Source organism: Camelus bactrianus, chromosome 35, assembly GCF_048773025.1.
Source record: "Camelus bactrianus isolate YW-2024 breed Bactrian camel chromosome 35, ASM4877302v1, whole genome shotgun sequence".
Taxonomy (NCBI): domain Eukaryota; kingdom Metazoa; phylum Chordata; class Mammalia; order Artiodactyla; family Camelidae; genus Camelus; species Camelus bactrianus.
The window spans coordinates 18170849-18195402 of record NC_133573.1 but is presented as its reverse complement, the minus strand read 5'-3'; the positions used below and the strand labels follow the sequence as shown (position 1 = coordinate 18195402).

General features: G+C 40.8%; 1 pseudogene; it reads right to left on the bottom strand.

Moving 5' to 3' along the window:
* Window positions 1-22149: 22149 nt before the first annotated feature.
* On the bottom strand, window positions 22150-24376 carry LOC105076781 (R3H domain-containing protein 2-like; annotated as a pseudogene).
* Between the last annotated feature and the right edge of the window lie 178 nt (window positions 24377-24554).

The following is a 24554-nucleotide window of genomic DNA, read 5'->3' as shown; positions in this document are numbered from 1 at the left end:
GTCACACAGTCTGTGTCCCCTGTTTCTCCCCTCCTTGAGTAAATGGGGTTTTCTTGATTGAAAGCTCTCAGTGCCCTGTCTTTACCCTTCCAGGCACATTGGAGAAACATCTGGTTACTCCTCATGGGGACTGTGAGTTGCATTTCCCAGCCCCTCTTCTTCAGCTTCTTACCATGTAGCTGTCTTTCCTCTCCCAGCTGTGGACGTGTGGGGGACACTGGCTCCTCCAAAGGCAACCATATTGGAGTCAGGGCCTGGGTCCACCTGATTCAGAACTCTCAAACCAACTCCCCTCTCTGCTCCTCTTCTCTTGCACTCTCTCCTCCCACTCCAAGCATTGTCTCATTGGAGGCTGGCAGTGGAAGTGGGAAAAATGAATCCTGCTCAATTACAGGTTATTTCAAATCTTTTCTTTCTTATATTTTGTATTAGAGATTATCACTAGCCTCCAATATTCATTCTATTCTGTGATGCAGAATCTTGGATAATGTGTCTAGCTAAAGGATATGTATTTCAGCCTCCTTTGCAGCTAGCTCTGGCCAGGTGAATAAATATTTTGCCCATGACAGATAAGTGAAAGTATGATTTGGGACTTTTAGAAAGCCCTTAAAATATGCTTTCTTCATATCCTCCTTCCTGCTGCTTGGAATGCAAACCTTGGAATCGGTGTCTTTGGACCACAGAGTGACCTTGAGTATAGGAGCCACATACTAAGGATGGCAGAGCAGCAGAGTGGGAGGTGCTGGGGTGCACAAGGGTCCTGTAGTCCCACTTCTCGGTTGTTTTGATATGAGGGAATAAAGCCTAGTGTGATGAAGCCCCTGACTTTAAGATCTCGGTTACAAACTGTTTAAGTCTGCCAGGGCTGCCCTAACACAATGACCACAGGCTGGATGGCCTACACACCAATAATTTATTTTCTCAGTTCTGGAGGCTGGAAGTCCAAGATTGAGGTACCAGAAAATTTAGTTTATAATGAGGCCTCTCTTCCGGGCTTATAGGCTGCCATCTTCTCTCTGTGTCCTCATATGGCTTCTTCTCTGTACCCATGTGGAACAGGGAAAGAGAGAGAGAGGGAGACAGGGAGACAGATGGTGTGTCTTCTTTTTCTTATGGACACCAGTTCTATTGGATCAGGGCCCATGCTCACAACCTCATTTAACCTTTAGTACCTCCTCTTAGGCTCTATTTCCAAATGTAGTCACAGAAGAGGGATTAGGACTTCAAAGTATGCATTTTGAGGGACACAAACACAGTTCCTGTCTCATAAGCCCAGGGGCCTTTGTTTTTGAAGCTCAAGAGCCATAAATTTGACTTCTCTGTTTTCTGGTCTTTCCTGATTATCTATACTCACAGATAATTTCTATTTGACAGCTGGAGCTCAACTTCTGAAATTTCCAAGCCAAGAATGGGACCCTCTGTCCTCCAGATTGGCTGAGACACCGCTGTTGTTCATGCCTGGCTGCCTGGGCTGAGGAACAGGTGAGGTCAGAAGAGTCTCTAAATACAAGGAAATGCATGTGGAGGTGGACAGAGATGTGGGCTGACTCTGGTGAATGTTGTCTTGACGCCTTGCCATGCACCTTCATCTCTTCTGAGGGGACCCCCATACTGTAGCCAGAGCCGCCTCTTTGACCATCTGATCTGACCACACCACTCTACCTTCAAAATGACGATACATTTTACTTCATCTGTATTGACACAGACATTTAGATGAAGGGATATTTTGACCTGGCTTGAAGCAAACTGTTAAAGTTTCATCTTTTAAAAAAATTACTAAGTGATGGGTAAAACAGAAATCCTCACCCCATCCCTGAACTTTACAACTTTAAGATTCCCCTCTGTGGAGGTGGGGTTGAGGATAGTGGGGAGAGGGGGAGTTGGGAATGAGGTAGGATCATGAATTTTAAAAAAAAGGCTGGCTCGGTGTTAGAATTGGTGAAGATGGGGCAGTGGCAATGTCCCCTCAGAAACACTGAGCTGTGATACTTCCTCACTCACATCACTCACCTCCATCTAGCAGAGCTTCTGCTTGTTCTTGAGAATTAGATGCTGAGAGGCTTTCTTTACTCCAGTGGATGTAGGCAATCACTTTTGATTAAGATCCTACTGTGTGTTTAACAATGGACCCATACTGAATTGAGCAGTGTCTCCCCCCACATTTGTGTCTCCTGGAAACTCAGAACGTGACCTTCTTTGGAAATAGGGTCTTTGCAGATGTAATCAAGTTAAAACAAGGTCATGCTGGGTTAGGTTGAGTCCTAAATCCAATGACTGGTGTTCTAATGAGAGAAGGGAGTTGGAGATGCACAGAGACACAGAGGACACACAGGGGAGATGGCCATGTAATGACAGAGGCAGAAATCAGAGCGATGCAGCTCTAAGCCAAGGTATGCCAAGGATCGCTGAGAATCATCAGAAATAAAGAAGAGGCAAGGAAGGATCCTTCCCTAGAGCCTTCAGAGGGGGCTTGGTGCCACCAACACCCTGTTTGCAGACTTCTAGTTTCCAAAACTGTGAGAGAATAAATTTATATTGTTTTAAGCCACCCAGATGGTGTCATTTGCTACAGCAGTCCTAGGAAAAGAATACAGGCAATTTTCTTTTTCTTTTTTCCATTTGAAACAGTAGAGAATAAACAATTTGCCTTTAAAAATTTTTCCAATTTTGCTTATCTTATTTGATTGGGAATATATTACACACCAGTTTCTCCATTTGAACCCATCTAATGATAGTTTTGGGAAACCTTGGGGACTAACTTAAGTTTAATTATATCTTTGTTTTGTTTATTGTTTGTAAAAGTAATACAGGCTCATAAAAATGCAAGGAATACAAAAACGAATGGACTATAAAGTGCAAGTCGGCCATAATAGAGGAACTAAGGATGAAATAAAGGCTTGGGATGACTTAATATTTTCAAAAGGCAACCAAAGGAATGGGAGATTCCTTAGGTTGCCTTTTCATTTTACTGGTAGGCTTTTCTTCCTGTGCAGAAGCTTTCATACTTTGATGTAGTTTCACTTGTTGAATTTTGCTTTTGTTGCTTGTGCTTTTGGTGTCCAAATCAAAAAATTTATCACCAAGACAAATGTCAAGATTTTTCTCCATATTTTCTTCTAGGAGCTTTATGATTTCAGTTTTTACACTCAAGAGTTAATTTTTCTGAGTGATATAGAACTCTAATTTCATTCTTTTGTGTGTGAATATCCAGTTTTTCCAACACCATTTATTGAAGGGACTATTCTTACCCAATGAATATTCTTTACTATCTTGTCAATATTAGTTGACCATATATACCAGTTTATTTCTGGGCTCTCTATTCTGTTCCACTGATCTGTGTCTGTTTTTATTCTAATATCATGCTGTTTTGGATACCATGGCTTTGTAATATAGTTTAAAATCAGGAAGTGTGATGTTCTTTCTCAAAATTGCTTTGGTTATTTGGGATCTTTTGTGGTTCCATAAGAATTTTAGGATTTTTTTTCTCTGTATCTGGAAAAATGGCCTTGGAATTTTGAACAACATTTCATTGAACCTGTAGATGGCTTTGCATAGTAGGGACATTTTTACAACATTAATTCTTCCAATCCATGAGCATAGAATATCTTTCTATTTATTTGTGACTTTTTCAATTTCTTTCCTTAATGTCTTATAGTTTTTGGTGTATGGATCTTTATTTCTTGGTTAAGTTTTTTCCTAAGTATTTTATTTTTAATACTATTGTAAATGAGACTGTTTTCTTTCTTTCTTTTTCAGGTAGGTCATTGTTAATGTATAGAAATGCAGCTGATTTTCGTATGTTGATTTTGTATTCTGAAACTTTACTGAATTATTTGTTTGTATTTAACAGGTTTTCATGGTATTGTCAGGATTTTCTATATACAAGATCATATCATCAGCAAACAGAGACAATTTTACCTCTACGTCTTTGAGTTGGATGCCTTTTATTTCTTTTCTTGCCTAATTGCTCTAGTTAGGAATTCCAGTACTATGTTGAATAGAAGTGGTGAGAGGGAAAACATCTGTCTTGTTCTTGATATTAGAGGGAAAGCTTTCAACTTTTCACCATTGAGTATGGTGTTAGTTGAGGGCTTGTTACATATATATATATATATACTTTTATTATGTTGAGTTATGTACCTTCTTGTCCAATTTGTTGTTTATCATGAAAGAATGTTGAATTTTGTTAAATGCTTTTTCTGCATCTATTGAGATGATCATATGTTTTTTGTCTTTCATTGTATTAATGTGGCATACCACATTGATTTGCGTATGTTAAACCATCCTTGCATCCCAGGAATAAACCCCAGTTGTCATGGTGTATGATCCTTTTAATGTGTTGTTGGATTCAGTTTGCTACTATTTTCTTGAGGATTTTTCCATCTATGTTCATCAGGAATACAAACCTGTACATTTCTTTTCTTTTAGTGTCTTTATCTGGCTTTGATATGAGGGTAATATTGGACTCATAAAATGAGTTTGGAAGTGTTGCCTCATTTTCAGTATTTTTTTTTTATCAGTTTGAGAAGAATTAGCATTGATCCTTCTTTAAATGTTGGTAGAATTCATCTATGACTCCATCTGTTCTTGGGCTTTCTTTTTTTTGGGAGATTTTTGATTACTGATCCATTCTCCTCACTTGTTACTCGTCTGTATAAAATTTTTATTTTTTTTTTAAATTATTTAGTCTTGATAGATTGTATATTTCCAGGAATTTACCCATTTCTTTTAGGTTGTCCAATTATTTGGCATATAGTTGTTCACTGTAATCTCTTATGATATCCTGTATTTCTGTAGTATTAGTTGCATGTCTCCTTTTTCTTTTATAATTTTAATTATTTGAGTCTTCTCTCTTGGTAAGTGTAGCTGAAAATTTGTCAATTTTATTTATCTTTTCAAAAAACCAACCTTCAGTTTCTTTTTATTTTATTTTTTATTCTCTAACTTATTTCTGCTATGATCTTTGTTATCCCTTTCTTCTGATGCTAACTTTGAACTTTGTCTTTTTTTCCTAGTTACTTCAGGTATAAAGATAGGTTTTTTTTTTTTTTGAGGTCTTTCTTTTTTTCTTAATTTAGACATTTATTTCTGTAAAATTCCCTCTTAGAACTGCTTTTGCTGCATCCCATAAGTTTTGGTAAGTTATGTTCCCTTTTGATTTGTTTTACCCATCGGTTGTCCAGGAACATGTTGTTTAACTTCCACATATTTGTGAATTTTCTAGTTTTCCTCTTGTTATTGATTTCTGGTTTCATACCACTGTGGTCAGAAAAGCTGCTTGGTATAATTACAACCTCTTTGGTAAGGGCAGACTTTCACCTGTGGCTGAGGGGACACTGGTGCATGCTGTGACTCCAGGTCTAGTGGTGCAAGTCACCAAATGCAGGCACACGTGGTGGCACCAAGTCTGGGGGGTGTGATGGCTTGTTGGCTCAGGCTGTTGGGTTCCATAGCATCGACAACTGTGTGGTCCTTGGTGAGCACTGAGGAGGAGGGGGAGAAGGTGCACAGGGGCTGCAAGGGCTACTGGGGTCCTCAGCAGTGCTTCCAGATCCAGGGGATAGGCAGTGGCTGTTGCAGGAAAGTGTGCGACAGTTCAGTGTTATATAGCTCAGTGTTACTGCTCAGTGTTACACCTCAGTTGTGACAGCAACTTGGATCTGGGCGAGAGACCAAGCAGCACTCAGAGAGTTGGAGAACTCAGGTTTATTAGCCAGCAGGCCCAGAGAAGTTAATACTCCAAGCTCTGGACCCCTTTTTTAAGTTTACACAGGCTTTTATAGGCTGCCAGTTTACACTTTGCAGCATCATATGTAAATAAGGTATAACAAAAGTTGACTAGTTAGGAACAAGCTTTGTAGAAATGGATCAATCAGGAAGGAGAGAAATGGACCAATCAGTAGTGAGCTCCATGCAAATGAAATACTACAAATGGACCAATCAGGAGTTAGCTCAAGGAACCAACAGAATTTTAGGCCTAAGTTCCACTTTCCTAGAAGTAAGCCATTTCAGAGGCAAAAAGTGAGATAGAGCCTCTGGGCCAGGGGACCAGATAATGCTGTCCCTGCCTGGGGGTCCTGCCCATCTTTTTTTATGGGGCTTCCCACCTCATGGCACTGGCTGGCACTGGTGGTGTGCACGTGCTCAGCCGTGGGGGCCAGCTACAGGTGCCTGTGATATGGAAACCAGTGAAATCTGCAAGGGGTCTCTGGTTTCTTCAGTAATGAAGGCTGCTGGGTTTGTCACTAAAGCAGGTCCCTGAGAAGACATAAGCATTCCGGCAATATGGCTGCTGTAGGCAGCCTCTAATCTTCTTTGTTGTTCCTAGCCATCTGTATCTATCTCAGCTTTGCCTGTCTCTGATTGCGGTGAAACTGAAGTGGGGCCTTTTTGTGGTGCCCAGAAAGACTGGGGAAGCTGGTTGCTCACCCTGCTCTTCCTCTTCTTGTGAGAGGAACTGTTTCTAACCAGGGAGTTCTCTCTTGATGCTCAGCAATGCTGGCTTGGGGGATGGGATGATGCAGGCAAAATGAAGCTGCCTTCCTTCCCTTTTTGTGCGGTTATTCTTGTTTTTTGTTCCACTGTGTTACTAAATTTTCTTAAGTGAACTCTAGAGCTCTCCCAGGGCTATTTTTGTGACCTAACTGTTGATCTCTGTTGGGCAATAAAGACTAGGGTTCCCATACTCTGCCATCTTGGTTACATCATTCTCTCTGATAGACATTAAATTATATGTAACATATACACACATGTACATACATGAAAACAAAGCTAGCCCTCTTTCTCATACTATGTACAGAAATAAAGATTTAATATTAGAAAGCCATAAACAAGTAGAATAAATTTTTGGAGAGCAAATTTGGAATAGGAAAACCCTTCAAACAGACCAATGAGCATAGTAATCAGAAAGACAAATGTCTTTCAACATACATCCTTTTAAAAGTTCATGGCAAAAAAAAATATAGACTAAATTAAAGGCAGACTGGAAAATATATTTTCAATAGGTATGACAGATGGAACTACTAACATCCATAATAATAATTTCTCTGAATGAGTAAGAAATAGAAAGCATGTAAGGGAAAAAAGGGCAAAGGTGATTCACTGAAGATAAAATTTATATGACCAATAAATGTATAAAAAGATACTCAAACTGGCTAGAAGTCAAGTTGATGAAAGTTAAACAAGGAGTTTATATTTTTAAATCATGTAATTGGCAGACTTAAAAAAAAAAAAAAAGAAGGAAAGGGATCGCATTGTGTGGTACCAGGGTTGCAGGAAAGCAAGTGTTCTCTTACTTTGCTTCTGGAAGGAGTGAACTGCAGTGCTTTTTCTGAATGTAATCTGACCACATCCACTAAAATAAAAACAATCCTTTCTCTTTGGCACAGGAATTCCAGTTTGCAAATCTGTCTTGTGGAGACAGTCGTATGTGAAGCCATATGTTCCTGGTTATTTGTTACAGCTTTGCTTGTAGTGGCAAGAAAACTGAAAATGATTATGTTGTCAGTTACTAAATGACTAAGTTAGAAGGATGTTAAAAAGCCAAAGATTCATTCATGAGAAGATACTAACATGGAACCATGTCATGTACCCTTGTTCCAGCAGCAAGAACTGTGTTGTTGGGGAAGAAGTACCTTAATCTTGATATCAGTATTTTACAAGAACTACTTTTACCTTTGAGACCTCTCTCCGTGAAAATGTGTAGGGCTTTGAGCTCATCGTTATCTGTTCGGCTTTGCTTAGTTACGGAGTTTGGAAATTATTTCTGATTGAGGGAATGTTGCCTGGATGTACAGTTAAATAATCTTGGGGCCTTGTACATGCTAAACAGAGTGTGGTTTATCTTTATAGCATATTTACAAGTACTGATATATAATTTTTTTATCTTGGCATATCAATATATATGATATTGGATACATATGTGATATAGATGTGATATGTACTGACAAAGGTGGGGAATGTCTATGATTACTGTTATTCAATGAGAAAGACAAAGTGCTGAGAAATAGACATAATATGATCTCATTGTTGTAAGACCACATACACTCCCTAGATAGTAGCATTTATTCATATTAATTTGGAGAACTTGTTGAGGAAATACCATCTATGGTGCATATTTCATTTTACATATTTCAGTTCCTCCTATTACAACAAACACATATTACTTTAATTTTTATAAATAAAAATACATAAAATAGAAAAATACATATATACAGTAAAAAAAACCTCAAAGGCCAGTTTGCTCAGGATAGAAGGAAGGGGCTTGAGGTTTTGAGAAGAGTGTTGAGGCTATGAAAGCTGGGCAGCAATCTGACAAGCAACCATGAGGGACTGCAAGGCAGCACTGATGGCCCATTTGAGGCTGGGGATCATGAACTTATGGGGGTACCAACATGTGGCATGTGACTTTCTCTAGTAGGGCTTGCCTGAGTCATGCAGAAAGCAGCATTTTGTAAACTCTAAGTGGGGTTGTGAAAAGATTCAGGAACCAGATGGTTGAAGCTTTTTTTGTTTTTGTTTTTTGTTTTGTTTTGTTTTTTCCAGTATCTTGCTGAAATGAAGGTTCATTAATTCTAAGTTGATTGAATATGGAAATAAAGGAAGGAGAGGCCAATGATTTGGAGAAACCAGAGGGGTCAGCAGATTGGTTCCAGTGAGGCTAAAGAACAGTGGGAAAAGTTGAACATGGTGCAGGATGTGCTCATGGTTAGAGACAATATTAAAAATATTTAACAACTATAAAATATGGGTACTGACCAATCAGACTGATGCCTGGTCAATTGGCACAGGACACCCAGTTCACTATACACATGGGTGCAGCCTGAATATCACCCTGATATAGGAGTTGGTAGTAGAGGAACTGAGATAAAAGTCATCAGGGTTAAGGAGATCAATGAACTGGGGGATAAGCATTTTGCCTGGATTGTTCTTATGGACACTAACGTCGCATCAAATGACGACGGGAAAGGGACTGAGAGCCAGTTGCTCAAATCTTCGATGAGTGACTGGGATTAATGGGAGGGTTGGTTGGTGATGACAATGACAAAGAAGGGGAGAGGGTGTATAGCCCAATGGCTCAGACTCTACCTCCAAGCAACACAACATACAGCAGGTGGTGCCAGGAAAGGTCTAAGAAAGTAGAGACTAAAATGAGAATGTAGAGATGAATCACACGCAACTAGATTGAAATGGAGACCCCATCACTGGTGATAGAGAACAGGTAACTCCTGACACAAGGTAGCACCACGATTGTCAAACATCCACTCTTGGGGAACTGGGGTAGCATACAGTTCGAAGAGTATGTACTTGTTGGAGGAATGTTTCACACACTTGAGAAACAGGGAGAGGCTAGTTGTAAGGGCATTGGAATTGAATGGCTGCTGCTAAGTTCAGCTAATGCTTCGGAAGGTTTTCATTACTGACTGGGGTTATAGATGAACAAAGGACACCATCCTTGATAGTGCTTTTCATTGAGATAGAGTGAGGACTTGATCTGGAGGGAGATGAAGATGCTGATGTTTGCTTTGGGATATTCAAGGTGAGAAGGGGGCTGTATATATGGGTTTGGAGGTCAACAGGGATATTAGTTTTGAGAGTTGTCAACATATACACAATAATTGAAACCACTGCCAGGGATGAAATCTATGGGGGAGCAGTAAGATTGTCATGGACAGTTGTGCAACTTGTGCACTGCTGTGCTGGGGGCCAAGGACTGGACTCTGAGGAATACAGAATAGATAAGTGGAGGATGATGAACTCAGGAAAGAGACTTTTTCTCTTACTAGAGAAGTTGGGGGGGGTGGAAATCAGGAGAATGTGATGTCATTCAAGGTTAAAGAAGAAAATGAATAGAGTAGTGAATGGTATTGAATGCTGCAGAAGGACCCAGAAAGAAGAGGACTTAAAAGTATCCATTTCAGGTACAAAAAAAGTCACAGATGACTTGGGTAAGAGAAGTTTTAGCAGAGTGATGGGGCAGATTGAGGGGCTTTAGCTGGAAGTTAAGGGAGACCCCTTTTATTGGTTGTCATTTAGGATAAGAGAGACTGGAGAATCTTTCTGTATTGAGATGACAAAGGGCTGAGGGGTATAAAAGTGCTGGTAGGAGAGATGCTGAAGGGGTGACTAGTGGGGTCTCCAGAGAGGAATGAAGAGAGGAAGGGGGCTGGCGGATTGAAAGTTACGGTAGAAACACCGTAGATACCATGGGAATATTGGTACATCTAATCAGTAATGATTTTTCCATCAGCCTACTAAATTGGAAACTCCTGGAAGGTTAATGACTTATTTTGTGAGTTTATTAAATGAATAATGCTTATCTTCAATGGTTACCATGATGTTAGAAGAATCCATGAAGGATATTTGGCCTAGGGTCCTCATGTAAGATGTGTTATGTAAATGTCATTTGTATCAGAATCTGAAAGAACAGTTTTCACTATAGTTCAGCTTGGTAATTTTTTAATGTAGACAAAAATCACCACAAATGAAAGGAAATCATAGGAATTGATGTCAATCAGCAGGGAATTCAAATAAGACCCAGCTTTTTAAGTTTGAAGTCCCGTTTGGGGACAGCTCTGCCAATTGTCAGCTCAGTCAAATCCCTTGATCTTGCTGAGGTTCTCAGCATCCTCAAGGGGGTAATTCACACTTTCACTACAAGGTTGTGTCAAAAATCAAACAGCAGTGGTCTACAAACTGGGAAGTCCTGTAACAGACTACATGGAAACACTGACGATAATTAAAACTGAATTCTATATTGAACAGCAAGCACTTTGTGTTCACTGTGCTCCCAGTGTGTAGAATGACACGCTTAGCCTCTATTACATTTCTTCCTTCTGTCCTCAGGGGACAGAACACTCTGTTTATCACATCAAGGTTCTCAGAAATATGTCCTGAGGGGATAGAACAAATGTAGCGTAAAATTTATACCTCTCCTCAACAACTGAAGATTAGACAACATTAAGAGGTAGAAGGATGCTCTAGAAAAAGCCCAGACTTTGGATCTTAACAGTCTTCACAAAAGGATCTCTAAACTCTAACTGACTGGACTGTCACTGCCAGTGGGTGCCCACTGGCTGCGTAGAGCCTGGCCTTCCAGCAGGTGGAGCCCTGTCACTCTTGCTCTCCACCCCTGCTGACAATGTGCGATCTCCAGTCTGGAGCCCAGCCGCCCTGGGCCCCAGTGCTACTGTGAGGCCGCAGGGGCTGGGATCCAGGGAAGGACCCTCAAGCAGGGAGCCATGGTCCTCAGTGTGAAGCTCCCCTGAGACATTATGCTAGAAGGTTGGCATGGAATTCCACTGGGTTGTTCCCAAACCCACTATGCAGCACACTCAACTACGCAACATGTTTAAAGTATAATTGTCTGTTTGATATCCATTCACCATAAAAACTCTCATCAAAGTGGGTATAGAGGGAACACATCTCAACATTATAAAGGCCATTTATAACAAACTTACAGCCAAAATCACACTCATTGGTGAAAACTTGAAAGCCCTTCCTTTAAATTCAGGAAGAAGACAAGATGCCACTTGTATTTAACATAGTATTGGAAGTCCTAACCACCACAATCAGACAAGGGAAAAAAAAAGAAAGGCATCCAAATTGGAAGGGAAGAGGTAAAACTATCACTATTTGCAGATGACATGATACTTTATATGGAAAACCCTAAAGTCTCCACCCAAAATTATTACAACTAATAAATGAATTCAGCCAAGTTGCAGGATACAAGATTAATATAGAGAAGTCTGTTGTGTTTTTACACACTAATAATGAACTATCTAAAAGAGAAAGTAGAAAAGCAATCCTGTTTAAAATCACATCAAGAAGAATAAAATACTTAGGAGTAAACCTAACCAAGGAGGTAAAAGACCTATACTCCAGTAGCTAAAAACATTGCTGAAGGAAACTGAATATGATACAAAGAAATGGAGAGATATCCTGTGCTCCTGGATTGGAGAAAGTAATATTGTTCAATGGCCATCCTACCCAAAGCAATCTACAGATTTAAAGTATCCATGACATTTTTCACAGAACCAGAACAAATGATCCTAAAATTCACATAGAACCACAAAAGAACGTGAATTCCCAAAGCAATATTAAGAAAATAGAACAAGCTGGAGGTATCACCCTCCCAGACTCCAGACTATACTACAAAGATACAGTAATCAAAACAGCATGGTACTAGCACAAAAACAGACACATAGATCAATGGAATGGAATAGAGAGCCCAGAAATAAACCTATGTAGCTGTGATCAATTAATCTATGACAAAGGAGTCAAGAATATACAACAGAGAAAAGACAGTCTCTTCAACCAGTGGAGCTAGGAAAACAGGATAGCTACATGTAAAACAATGACACTAGAACATTACTTCACATCATCTACAAACAGAAATTCGAAATGGGTCTAAAACCTAAATATAAGACCTGAAACTAGAGAACTACTAGAAGAGAAATCACATGGAACACTGACTTAAATCACAGCAATATTTTTTGGGATCTGCCTTCTAAGGTAAAAGAAATAATAAAAGCAAAAATAAACAAATGGGACCTAATTAAACTTAAACGCTTTTGCACAGTAAAAGAAACCATTAACAAAACAAAAAGACAACCTATAGAATGGGAGAAAAAATTTGCAAATGATGCAACCAACAAAGGGTTAATATCCAAACTATAGAAACAGCTCATACAACTCAATATGAAAAAAAACATAAAAAAAATGGGCGAAACACCTGAATAGACATTTTCCCAAAGAACACATACAAATGACTAAAAGGCACATGAAAAGATACTCAACATTGCTAATTATTAGAAAAATCCAAATCAAAACCACAATATCATCTCACACCTATCATAACAACTATCATCGAAGAGTCTACAAATAACAAATATTGGAGAGCGATGTGGAGAAAAGGAAACCCTCATGCACTACTGGTGGGAATGTAAATTGGTGAAGCCACTATGGAAAACTGTATGGAGGTTCCTTAAAAAATGAAAAATAGAACTACCATATGATCCAGCAATTCCATTCCTGAGTATATAACAAAAACACTAATTTGAAATGATACAAATACTCCAATGTTCATAGCAGCATTATTTACAATAGGACAACAACCAAGATATGGAAGCAATTCATGTATGTATATGAATATTACTCAGCCATAAGAAAGAATGAAATTGTTATTTGCAGCAATGTGGTTGGACCTAGAGAATATTATGCTTAGTGAAATAAGTCAGACAAAGGAACACAAATATTGTGTGATACCATTTATATATGGAATCTAAAAAACAATGGAAATGAATGTATATGCAAAACAGAGACAGACTCACAGATGTAGAAAACAAATGTGGTTATTGATGGGGGAGGTAAAATTAGGGGTATGGGATTAAAAGATACTAACTACTATGTATAAAATAAATAAGCAACAGGATATATTGTACAGTGATGGGTACGATAGCCATTATCTTGTAACAACTTTAAGTGGAGTATAATCTGTAAAAATACTGAATCACTGTGCTGTACATCTGGAGCTAATGTAACACTGTGCACCAACTATAGTTCAATTTAAAAGTACAATTGTCTTCCAGTTATGATGTCTTCAGGTGGCCTTGGTACAGCTTGTGACGCTGCATCTTACCATGAGCTCTAGGTCATTTGAGACTTCTACGGAGTCAGCTGCTTTTTGGTGGGAATATTAGGTATCTCCTCTGTGCAAAGGGAAATTTTCTGTCATGCCTAAGAACAAAGAAAAAGCTACAAGGATGACATGGTGCTACTTGACTGAGACAAGGTGGCTTACATCAACCACATGCCCAGGACAGACAAAAGTGGTCTAAGTTATTAATTTATGGAGACAGTTGACTAATGGACAGTTTTTCATGTAGGTGTTTTCAGTCTAAAGAGTTACACAATTCAGTTCTTAGATATTCATTATATGTTTTGCTGCTTTAAAAATATTATTCAATTATTCTTTATTCCTTTAAAATACAATTTTCAATTGTTACTGCTTTTTTTTTTATCACCTCCGTGCCCTTAGAAAATGCCCTCTACATTCATTTGTTTATGGTCCTCCTGCTCAGCATTTACGTGTTTATACAATATTAACTTCTATAGATCAAAATCTCAAGTCTTAGAATATCCATATTCACTAAGAAGGTCCCTAGTAGGTCAATATAAGCAAAGTATAACCTCTAAAACCAAAATTGTGGTTTCATTCCGCTGGGTCAAAATAAATTGTGATGATCTGGGAACCAGATAACAGAACTCAGACCCTAGTTAATAATATTCTTTTTATTATGTGATGTGAGCTTGTCAGGAAAAGATACACCTCTTTGTCAGGGGTTAAATCTATTACACATTCTAAGCCTTGTTCCCCTATTCAGGCTGAACACAACTTAGATGCTTCAATTCCCTCTGGAGTCATCTCAGTGACAAAAGTTATTGGGAGTATTTAGGAATATTGATCAGGAGTTAAATCAAAATGATCACATAGAGAGCACAGTTCAAGGTGTCAAGACATTTAGCTTTGCTCATAATCCACGGGGCTAGTAGTCACTTCCCTCCCGGGCCCTCGTTTTCTCACCCGTGAAATGAGAATTGAATTGGGGGTCCATGAAGATTCTGGTTACTCCTCGGTTCCATGAGCATATGGTAGAGAGCGTGGGCAAATTCCAGCCCATTTAACACTGAACCCAAGAAAGGAATGGATCAGATTCTTTAGTACATCAGACACCAGTCACCAAAAATAATTCAAGCAGCCTATGGGAATTTTGTTGTTTTTGTAACTGAAACATGAGAACAGGGCTAGCTCCCTTCTAAGTAGTCATTGCAAACATCTAAACCTATTCACCTTCAGGACCCAGGAAGCCTTATTAAGGAAGGCAGGTTAGGCATTGTAGGCAATCATTTTGATTGACTATTTGGCATTATGTAAAGTTAAGATAACTGTGAAATGTTCCTGGAAAGAAAATAATACACATACACATGTAGAGAGAGAACTATACTGAGAGCCTATAATTAGGATTATGTTTAAAAGGTATTTTCTGCTCTAAACTTGTATTTCTACTTAGTTTGGATGAGTTTTGGTAAATAATAGTTCTCTTGAGTGGAAGTGACTAGGAGTCTAGGTTGGTGGGTTCATTGGGTCAGAAGATAATTACTTAGTAGAGCCTTGAATGAAAAGTGGAGGTGTGGGCATAAGGCGAGTGTGATGGTGTGAGGAACCCTCCTTAAAGGAGGCTATATTTTTGTCATATTCCTAATCTGTTGGCTCTGATACTATAAAAAGTACCACCAAGATAAGGATCTAACTCCCTAGGATGGCTGTTTTTGTCTGGTTTCCATTAGATTTTCATTTAAAAAAATATTGTGAGCACTCACTGAGTTTCAGCATAAAATAACCATTTCCTTAGTGTAAAAAGAAAATCTTTAAAGGGGTTGCCCCATGAAAACCTCAAAGAAGGGGCTTTGTTACTTTTGACTGTCATGTTTTTTGTGTGCTATCAACACAGAAGCTTTGAGGATGAAGATTTGTTAACCTAAATGTTATATTATTTGAACATGCCAGGGCTGGCTAAGTGCTTTTGTAAAGGGATTTGTAGAAAACTTATGTACAGACTAGGAGTAAAGCTACCCCTATTTGCAGATGACATGGTATTACATATAACAAACCTTAAAGATACCACCAAAAACTGTTAAAACTAACAAACAAATTCAGTAAAGTTGTAGGATACAAAATTAACACACAAAAATCAGGTGGGTAGAAGATGGAGGGTTGGGAAGTGACGGCTAAAATGTATGGTATTACTTTTTGTAAAATGAAATGTTCTGAAATTGATTGTAGTGATGCACAACTGTGTGAATATTCTAAAAACCATGGAATTGTACACTTTAAGTGGGTGACTTGTGTGGTATATGAATAAATGTTACAAAATTTTTTTAAGTTGAGAAAGGGTGGATTTGGAACTGAGAGACAAGGAATTGATGACTGGCACAAATTGCAAAATATTTGGACAAAAATGTAGCCATTTTTACTGTGTTAAATTGCAAAGCTTTTTTTTTTTTTTTTAATAGAAACAGGAAGCTGATAAAAATATCCGAAGTCTGGAAAGGTTAGGTGGGTTGCTCAGGACATGGTTTTTCTGACTCCTATTGTTTGCCATACAAGCCAATATTACTTCAAAGAACTCTTTAGGAAAGGATTCTAACAACTCCTGGCCTTCCCAAGGAGAGGCGCTCTCTGAGAAATGTGTAGTGGAACTAATTTATTTTTGACTTAGAGGTGTTAAAGGAGCAAAAAATCAAATAAGGTGAGAAATGCAGGTCTGGGTGTGCATGTGGCTTCAAGTCTAGCTATGAAAAGCAGCTGGTTGGAAAATACGTTACCAGGCTGAAGATGGAAGGACTGTTGATGGAATGTAGGTAGCATTTGAATTAAATTACTAAGAAGCTTTTGAGTTTTGATGAAAATAGACTCCTTTCTTAATACAAGAGAAACTCTATTTCTTAGATGCAATACTCTTGTAATCCCTTATATTTTAAACTTCCAAGACATAAATCAATACACAGTCCTGAATCATGCTTTAAATAGCTTTTCTCTGTGTGATACTTCGCACTCAAGATTGTTTACTTATAAAGTTTATGTTCATCGGCAGATGATCTGTAATGGTTTTCTCATTTTCATTGTATCTTTAGCACTGTCTTTTCTATTTTGACAAATTGGGAAATGGGAGCCATGTGGCACATATTGTAATAATATTACTCGATATACATTGATTCCAGTTGCATTTAAAGACAGCATCTCTTTCCTTGAACAACAAGAGTTTTTGTTATATTTTGGAGATAATTTTTTTCTGAAAAGGTCAGGAATGTGGAAAGCGTATTTTTACTTTTAAAGGAAAAAAACATACATTTCATATTAACTGACGGAGATATACATTTTAAACAACCTGTTTTTCTAAATGTTTTCAATACACTGAAGTTTCCAGTGTTTCATCTAATTGATGTTTTAAAACTGATTATAATTTTTAGAGTTTGAATAGTTTCCTGCAGTGCAACAACTTTCATGCAATATTAGTAAGGGATTCAGAAATATTAAAGTACAAGTTTTGGAAAACATCATAGCTAATAAATCAGCTATCAGAAGTTTTAAAATTCAATAAAAATATGAGGCTTCCTTGTAGTCTTGTCATGTGGCTTGTTTGTTGATTAGGAGAATTATGCTATAAAAGGCAGGGAGCTCCTAGATTTGGCAGAAGAGTGATGAAGAGGATGGTCAGAGTCTTCATTCAGTTAACTTAAGGCCAACCCCATTATCCTTTAACCAGAGCATAAGCTCTCTGAGGACAGGACTGGGTCACATGCTATAATGATAGATAGATGTAGTGAGAGATCCAGGAATGACTTTTCTGAATCGAATTGAATGGCAAGGTCCACTTAATAAATTCTTCTAGTCTTTGGAAAATCTGGCAGCAAGCCCTCTACATGAGTGTTTAAAATGCAAATAGCCTGTTTTCTAGACAAAAGAAGAAAATTAAATGGCCTTAATGGAAAAAAAATATGCTTGGCAGCTTAAATTACTTATGAATTTATGAGCTTTCAAGTGTTAGTGAAACATGCTTCACCTCATATTTTGATGAGAAAATTTTGCAGCTAGTTCTACAAAGATCACTAGAAAGGTGAAGATCACAAAAAGAAAGGAAATCAAAAGCTTGAAACAGGTTGTCTCTCACACCCACTGTGCTGTTGTTGGCATTTCTTTGCTTCCCTATTTGAAGCAGAGTGGACTTATCCTGTGCTACTGGCACTTCCTGGGAAATGAGATGGTTCTGAGGACTGTTTACTTGTAGATTGCAGATGGGAGGGGAAGGATCTGAAAGAATAACTGTCTGCACTCTTACACCATAAATGAGAGACCAGTAGATGTCAGCATAAAGACACAATCCTCTTGATTTCTGTTTCACCTAGTTGAAATGACTGGGTCCTGTTGCTCATAGAAACACAAGCAGCTGGAGCTTTCTCCCTCTTCCAGATGCCTGATTCTCCCTCTAGGGATAGCAGCACTCACTGCTATCTGTGGAAGAATTGTTTCATGCCCTTGGAAATCACCTGTGCCCCATTCCTATACACATGGTAACTCTCCATCCTTCACCCTTAGGATTCTAATCCTAAATTTCTGGAGTAGCATCTTGGATTTCATGTTTTTAATAATCTCTACAGTCCATTCTGATGCACAGTCAGGGTTGAGGACTTATGTCCAAAGGAGGAAATAAAAACATGACTTTGTTTCCAAGCATACTTGATTTATCTAAATGTGTTATTGGACTTAACTCAGTTTTATGAAATCTATTTGTTGGCTTATTGTCATTGATTCATTCATTAATTCATGTATAACTTATTGAGTCCACTTTGCCCCAGGAGTTGTGCTAAGGAGGGTACCCGTAAGTGTGGCAGGGGAGATAATAAGAATCAAGTAATTTCAATATAAGGTGACAACTATGGTAGAGATAAACTCAGCAACGAGGACGAGCTCTTAACCTAAGGAACATGGCACAACTCAAACACTGATGGGGAGGAGAGGGCAGGGAAGGAAGCCTGGACAGGCACGGGTGCCCCTGTCCTTGGTGCTGAACTTTCTCCTCACAGGCTAGGGTAGTTTTTCCTACCACCTGGCTTCTGATGATGTCTCTACTACCTCTCTCAATAATTCTGAACCAGATGAGGAAAGGGGTAGAAAAAAAATGAAGGCATCAACATATAAGCAGATTAAAGAGGTTACTGAAGAGACAGCCACTGAGTTACTGACTCAGTGATGTGGGAGTGTGGGGAAGAAGGGAGCAGAGATTTCAAAGCATTAATTCCCAAGAAGTTTCTCCTCTGGAAAGATAAGTGCTCTAGTACTTTCTACAATCCTATACATATGAAAGCAGAGAATTCCTAGAAGCATTAATGATCTGAAACGAGCCCTGAAATTCACCTCTAGGTAAAGGGGGCTTGAGACACACTCAGGGAGAGAAAGTATTATTAACAAAAAAAGAAAAAATGTGTTTAATGACCCACACGTAAGTTAAAATAGCAAGAACATATAGATATCACAATATAATGGTGACAATGTAGCTAGGAGTTAAGTCGTGGATGATCTTGCATGCATATATTGGTTCATTTGGTAGTGTCTCAGAAGTCTCTTAAACTGTTTTCACTCTTTTCCGTTTTTGCTCCTCTGATTACATGAATTCCACTGCCATGTCTCCAAGTTCACAGATCCTTTCTCCTGCTTCATCTAGTCTGTTGTCCAACCCCTCTATTAAATTTTTCTTTTCAGGTATTGCAGTGTTCAGTTCTGTGATTTGTTTGGTACTTTTAAATATTTTGTATCCTTGTTAAGCGCTGTTGGGTATTAGAACCAGGTGATTTGGAGGAAGACTTTGTTCCTAGGATGACTTTGTTGATGCAGTGCTCTCCTGACCTCAGTGAGCATCTTTATGTCTGTTATTTTAAACTCTCTATAGTGTAAATAACTTATTTCCATTTCATTAAGATTGGTTTCTGGAGATTTATCTTGTTCTTTTTTTCGGAGCATATTCCCTTGTTTTCTCATTTTCTTGACTCTTTGTGTTGGTTTCCACACATTAAATAAAACATCCACCTGCCAGTCCTGACAGAGTAGTCTGTATAGGAGATGAGTCTCATTAATCAACCTGGCCCTAGCTCCTGTTTGCCTCTCAAATTTTTGTGATTTTCTAAGCCTCCTTCTTAGTGGCTCCTGCTAACTGAGGGTGTGTCAAGACCCTCAGTGATCACAAAGGGGAGTACTGTATCCCAAGGGGGAGGACTGTAGTCATCACCTAAGATGCAGGCTGATTAGAAGCCAGACCCTTAGGTAGCGGCCAGGAAAGTATGTAGTTAAGTTCCTGTTGGTGAGAAACCTGGGAGATGGGCATTTTTGTTTTTTCCCTCTGTGTCTGGGAGTTATAGCTGCAAGGAGATGCTCCTGCACTCATTAAGAAGTATTTCTTCGTTTGCTAGTCCCATGGGACTCATGAATGCAAGCTCTGGTATCAGAACCAATCTCTGGTATTAGCACTAGGTGGTTTGGAGGCTTATCCTTAAGATGACTTCTGCAAAAACTGGGGCTCCACATGTGTGTATAAGGTCCTTCCAAAGAGATACTGGTGATTTGGAGTGGGTTGGAGGAAGAAGGCAAGAGGGTATCCTCTGGCTTCCCTGGTCTCTGGGATGGATTGCAGCCAGCACCTAGTGCTTGCTGAATTAGAAGCTTGAACCTCAGGTAGCACCTTTGAAAGTATGCAGTTAAACCTCTTTCAGGAGAAGACAGGGATAGAGGTGATTTTGCCTGTTTGTGCAGCACTGAGACCAGGGGCAGAGGTGGGGTGGGTGGAGATAGCTGCAGGGAGCGATCATGCATTGTCGTGAATCGCTCCTTTGTTTGCTGTAGACACAAGCTCTGCTGGCTTTCAGAACAAGGTTTTTTGGGAACCTGTATCTCTGGTGGGAGTTTTAAAAGTTGGAGTGCTAGATCCAAATGGGGTCCAAATCCTTCGCTCCTCAAAATACAGCTGGGACTTAGGGGTTTCCTCCCAATCATTTTGGCTGTGCTAATGGGGAATTTATGGTGAGAGAGCATCTCAGCTTTTCCTGTTTCAATGTGGGTATTTTCTCATTTGTCTGACGTCTAGGAAGTCACTCAGCTGATTTCTGAATCTCTTTCAGAGGCAACTGCTCTGTGAGCAGATGTACATTTGGTGCACACATGGGAGGTGGAGCACTCAGAAGCCTCCTATGTTGCCATCCTGGTTGACTCTTCAGTCCTCAATTCTCTCTTAAATGTTCTGTAATGTCTGTAATTATTTTAAAATAATGTCTCTTGTTTTGCCACTTTATTATTTATCATCTGATGTTAATTGAAGACTGTAGGCTCCTGGGACTAGCTAAATCCAAGGACTGGAGTACGGGTGTGAATGGTGGAGGAGCCTCAAGTTCCACACGCTTCTGGGGCCTTCTGAGGCTCTTGGAGGTCCGGTTTGCATGGCTTTTTAAAGGGCTACTTTTATCCTGGACAATATGAGAAGACACTGAAAGGTTGTCTGAGCACTGCTCTAAATCATCTAGGACACTGTAGTTCTGTTTTGTGCTGCCAGACTATTGGCTGCGTTCACATCCTAGTGTTGTGGATTTTGACAAGATCTATTTTAGGCTACTTAATTTTCTTATCTTGTCTTTTTCACTTCCCTTTTATTTCGGCTTTCCTAAGTTTACTTCCTTTCATTTGTTTCCTATCTACTGGTATCTTCTACTTTATGGATGCATCAACTTCCTCTTCCTTACTATCATTTTCTGTGTGGACTCAACTGACTTCTTTACATTGTCAGATATGGTTGTGAAGCCTCTAAATTACCTAAACAGGTCTTCAGAGTGGTTACAAATTTTCCATAAAATTTGACAAATATTTGGTGACAATATAGTACTTTTCTTTTCAGTAACAGATTTTTTTTAATATTTAAAAACAAAATCAACTCCTCCCAGATAGCCCCCCAAACAAAAAATCAGATTAAATAAAATTTACAGTGAATATACCCAGCAAACAACTGTATGTGCAATTAAATACTGTGTCTGTTTCTGTGGCACAAACCTCAAACAAACAATATACAAGTGTTCTGGGGGGTGGAGGGAGGCCCAAGTTTTAACTCTGTGGGGCTTGGGGAAACAAAACGGGGTGAGAAAAAGGGGAAATCAATTTCATTTTTCTTAATTCTGTCCATATAAATATATTCATAAAGACCAAAAAAGAAAGGGGAATTTGGGATGGCAAGGGAACAGGAGAACAGGGAAGTTTGGCTCCCAATTCTACCCGACCAAAAATTATGAAAGAAATTAATTTCATGGTGAGAGAAGAAATAAAAAAACAATAGAAGAGGATAGGAAGGAGAAGGAAGCAACGTGGGGCCAACCAGGGAAAAAGGGGACCCTTGACAGGGGAGTGAGAGTCCAGTGAGAGAGTCAGTGTCTGTCTGTTTCCATATTCATCCCTACTGTCTTAGGCTTCAGTTTAGTGTCTGTCACCTTTCTGCCTCTGTGGCCTGGCAGGACCCTGCTCCCCCCAGGCCATGCCGGTCCCTTCTCCTCCTCCGTTCATTGGGAGCTGGCTCACTCCAAGATCCTCAGGTCATAGTTCTTTTTGGCTACTCGAAGTTTGAAGTGACTCATGGAGTTGTTGAGGAGAAGGGAGGCATTCTGGGCAGCCAGGGGGCTGGGGAACACAGCCACAACGTTGTACAAGGCAGCGAGGTCCGCATGACAGCCGTTCTCGGGAGTCCCATTGTTGTCTCCCCCACCCCCACCAGGCAGCCCCTGAGCGTCCTTGAGCCACTGGATCTTGGCGCCGGACAAGGCAAGCTGAGAAGAGTTTGTTCACCTCGGCATGGGTGATATCCTCAGGGAGCTGTTACCTCCAACACCCACCCCAGGACAACATCTGTCATCCCCAAGTCAGTGGAGGCAGATTTGAGTGCTGGTCTCTTTCTCCGGTTTCCATGCTTCAATCCACTCTGTCCCTGGTGCACCGTGTAAGTTGACTGGCCATGGAGCAAGAGAGGGCAGATGGACAGATTGTACTGTAATGGCTGGCCCAAAAGGGAGTAGCGCCCATCACCCTATGCTGGACCCCCAGGCCGGGGGAACTGTGTGAGGACAGGAAGGGGACTGAGTCCTGTGCAGACACTGCTGAGGCTGGTGATAGGAGAAGGTGCTGGAGAGTGGGTGGGAGATGTGACAGGGCTACTGCTCATCTGTGTGTTGGCCTGGGGGCTGCTGTCAGGACTGTACAGGTCTCCAGGCTTCTGCCCACACTGGTCCATGCTGTAATATTTACAGTGACTCCACTGGGCCATGGATGGGTTCGGGGGGGGGGGGGCTGGGGTCCATTAGGGACATTCAGCTGCATGACCACCAAGCCTGGTCTAGAAGGTGACACTCCTGAGTACTGCTGTGGCATCTGTGGTGGACTGCAGGGACTGCAGCTGTCAGAGTCCATGCCGCTCCAGGCATCTGGTACTGCTCAGAACCAGAAGGCTGCAGAAACCCCACAGAAGGGCCTGTACCACTCTTCTGAGCTGGTGGGATCATGCTGCAGTGCACAGGTACACCCCCTGCTGGGAGGCCCCCTTGTGCAGATTGACTTGCAGGGACCAGCCTGGGTTGCTGGAAAGGCAGCTGGACCACATCTTGTGAATCATTACCCACTGGGATTTGGTAAAAAGGCAGTGGAGTGTACTGAACCACCAGGCCTTGCATCTGGCCCCCGATGCTGCTCCTCCAGCTGCTGAGCAGGCCCTGGTTCTGTGGCTGCCGGACCCCAGTCGTGCCTTGGTAAGCCACCTGCTGCTTGTTAGGCATCACGGGCTGTAAGCCAGGCTGCTGGACAGCTGAGGTGGCTGCTGACTACGCTGGGGGCTGCAGGCCACCAGGTGAGAGGCAGATATTGCTGCTTGGAGTTAGGATGCTGTCCAGGGCGATAGTGAGAAACCTGGATCTGCTGAGGGGGCTGCACGTAGCCTTGGGGTGGCAGGACTTGCGAAGTAGGTGGTGCATGGCTACAAGTGGAATAGCCGAAAGTGGGGAGGGGCTGCCCTGTGGAAGCCATGATGAAGCCAGTCTGCTGAGGGTGCTGGGAGATAAGTGGGGGCTGGAACAGAGCTGAGGATGGGTCAGCTGCTTCAGCAGACCCTTGGTGGCTAAGGCTCATTTGTCCAAAGGGGTTGCTGAGGTCATCTGCCTGTGACATCATGTGATTATTCAAGGGTGGCTGCTGCAGAGGCATGGGTGGGAGAGCAGGGAGCTGCCGCTGTGGTTGCTGGGCAGTACAAGGGACAAGGCCCCAGACAGACCTGGCTACCCACTTCTGGGGCACCAAGTGCCACACCTAGCCTGGAGATCCTTTCTGCACTGCCACCTTTACTGCTCCCAATGCTGCCACCCCGGGTGAGGATAGAGGTTCCACTGAAGCTGCTGGCTTTGGGGACACGGGGCCGCATGGTCTGGACAGAGCTGTCAGAGTCCATGCCGCTCCAACACCGAGGCTCCAGGGATTTGAGCTCGCTGTCTGTGCTGCGCTGGCAGCTGCTCGAGGTGCGGCTCAGCCCCTCGTGGTTCCCCCCGATGTCATCTAGATACCTGTTCTGGCCAGTCTCTCAGGCAAATACTCTCTCTCGGACCCTTTCATATTCCTTCTCTCTCTCTTTTACTGACTTGCTCCTCTGTCCACCCTGCAAAGGAACTCACATCTGGTTATCATCTCAATCCAGACTGGCATCATCTCTCTTGAGAATGAATCTCTGCTGGAATTCTGTATTCTTCTCATCCTTTGTATGTTCTGAGACTCTCTCTTCAGGGATTCTCGTGTTACTGGTTTTGTTGATGATGACAACTTTTCCAGTTTGATCAAAATTGTGGTCCATCCTGAAATAGGCAGCCACCCGGTATAACAGCATCCGGTGACATGAGCTTGTCGGTGGTGCGATATCATGTATGTACGAACA